This window comes from Rousettus aegyptiacus, unplaced genomic scaffold, assembly GCF_014176215.1.
Source record: "Rousettus aegyptiacus isolate mRouAeg1 unplaced genomic scaffold, mRouAeg1.p scaffold_m13_p_9, whole genome shotgun sequence".
Lineage (NCBI taxonomy): Eukaryota > Metazoa > Chordata > Mammalia > Chiroptera > Pteropodidae > Rousettus > Rousettus aegyptiacus.
The window spans coordinates 25,831,088-25,833,694 of NW_023416312.1; the positions used below are offsets into that span (position 1 = coordinate 25,831,088).

At 43.6% G+C, this 2,607-nt stretch overlaps 1 pseudogene; it reads right to left on the minus strand.

Moving 5' to 3' along the window:
- Positions 1-627: 627 nt before the first annotated feature.
- Positions 628-1,907, minus strand: LOC107517425 (annotated as a pseudogene).
- Positions 1,908-2,607: the final 700 nt, after the last annotated feature.

The following is a 2,607-nucleotide window of genomic DNA, read 5'->3' on the forward strand; positions in this document are numbered from 1 at the left end:
TGTAGTCCTATTTGTTTTTCTTTTATTAAGACACAAAACTTAATAGAAATTTTGTTTGTTGTTCTTACATTCTCTGTGTGAGCTGAGCTGAAACTCACTGCCCCACCCAGAAGTGGCCCCACCTGGAGGCAGGGGAGAATGGGAGGGAGTGAGGGTTGGGGTGGGGGGATAGAGCTCGGGCCCTAGGAGTCTCATTCTTCCTCAGTGCTGGGAGGTTAGGCACCACCCTCTTCTCTTGCCCCCCTTTGGGATCCAGCAAAGAGAGTAGATGGAATCGTGGGCCTGGGGCTTCTCCTCCATACCCCCCATTCTTCCAGGATGTAGGGGAACTAAGAGATCTGAGGAGAGAAGGGGATAGATAATGGCAAAGATGTCAAGAAAGGTGAGGTCCAAGGATGAAGACTGAAGGAGAAGCAGTCAAAACACCAGTTCCAAATAAAAATAAAAATAAAAAAGACCAGGGAATAAAAACCAAAATCTACCCCAAATGTGAACCTGCCTAGAAAAAAAAGGAAAGTTCTCCAGTCTCACAGACACATTATTTGGCATGGCTGGCAGAAAAAAAAGGAAAGTTCTCCAGTCTGACAGACACATTATTTGGCATGGCTGGCTCTTCTGCAGGACCACTCAGGCCTCAGTCAAGTCCTGGAAGGGGTATTGTGGCTCCCACAGCTCATCCTTGGCCTGGCCAGCAGTATCATCTTCCTCCTCTTCCTCTTCCTATTGTCCTTGTCCTCCTTATCTTCATATTTGCTCTTGTTATTGTCCTTGTCTGCCTCTTCCTTTTGCTTCTTGTTCTCCTCTTCCTTCACCCTCTTCTCCTCATCCTACTTTTCCTTCATTTGCTTTTTCACCACCTTTTTGACACCCCACATCTCATTGCCAAACTCCTTAGCACATGCCTCACCATTGGTGATAAGGAAGTTGTTGAAGGTGGTACCAGACTTGAACTGCCAGAGGTCTAGGCCCAGCACAGCAAAGTTGTCATAGGCATAGATGTTGCTATCAGGAGAATTCTCAGGGTTGTACACCTCTGGGTGGATCCAACTGCTTTTGTAATCCAGGTTGTCTATCTGGCGGGGCTTCCACTCACTCTTGTATTCTGGGGTCTGAATGATTGGTGGTTCCCACTCTCCATCTATCCCTTCATCCCAGTCCTCAAGTTCTTAGCATTGGGGTCAGGGATGTGCTAGGATTTGTCTGAGTCCTCAGGTTTGGAGACTGTGGGGTCGTCAGTCTTGGTCTGCTCATCCAAGTCTTCTGGCTTTGAAGCATCAAGATCCTTTATCTTCTTGGGTGGCAGGAAGTCCAAGTTGTCCTCCAGGGAGCATGACCCTACCTGGCTATTGTCAATCTTCACCTTCTAGGTGTTATTGGGCTGCACAATCAGTGTGTACCAGTGTGTGAATTCATCATCCTTGCAACAGATGTCCTTATTGATTAGCACATTCTTACCCTTGTAGTTGAGGATGACATGAATCTTCTTAGTGCCAGGGCCACAGATGTTAGGGCCAAACATGATACTGTATTTGGAGTCTCTGTGCATATTTGTCTGGTCCATATGGAAATAGCTTCACATTCTTGCCCCTACAGCCAATGTTCTGCTCGTGTTTCACAGTGAACTGCACCACCAATGTCTGGCCCTTGTTGCTGAAGGGCTTGAATCTGGCCGACAGGGTATAGAATTGGGCATCCTGGCTTGTCTGGAGCCCTTTATCTTTGTTCAAGTCACCATAGAACTTGCTGGCACTGAGAACGAATTTTCCAAAATCCGACTTGCTTTTGTATTCAAACTAGCAATTAGTCCACCTGTCTCCGTCCATAAACTGTTCTTCGAAGTAGACAAAGGGTTCCATAGCAGCCAGGCTGGGAAGGCAGAGCAGCAGCGGTATAGTGGGTAGCAGCATGGCACAAGAGAGGATGGCAGTAGTGGGCCCTTTAAGCGGATCCTCCCACAGCTCTGCAGCAGGGTAATGTCTTCTGAAAAAGAATTAGGGTGCTTTCCCTCTTCTTGAACTTTTTAGAATAGTTAGAGAGGAATAGGTGTTAATTCTTCTTTGAATGTTTGGTAATATTCACCTATGAAGCCATCTGGTGCAAGACTCTTGTTTTCGGGGAGGTTTTTGATTACTGATTCAATTTCACTGGTATTAATCGGTCGGTTCAGATTTTCTGTTTCTTCTTGACTCAGTTTTGGGAGACTGTATGTTTCTAGAAATGTATACATTTCTTCCAGGTTGTCCAATTTGTTGACAAATAATTGTTTGTAGTATTTTCTTATGATCCTTTGTATTTCTTTGGACTCTGTAGTTATTTCCCATTTTCATTTATGATATTTATTTATTTATTTATTTATTTATTTATTTATTTAAGTCCTGCTCTTTTTTCCTTGATGAGTCTGGTTAATGGTCTGTCAATTTTGTTTATCCTTTCAAAGAATCAGCTCTTGGTTTCATTGATCTTTTTTATATTTTTTAGACTCTCTTTTGTTTATTTCCACTGTGATCATTATGACATCCTTTCTTCTACTCACTTTGGGCTTCTTTTGCTCTTCTTTTTGAAGTTCCTGTAGGTGCAAGGTTATATTGTTTATTTGAGATTTTTCTT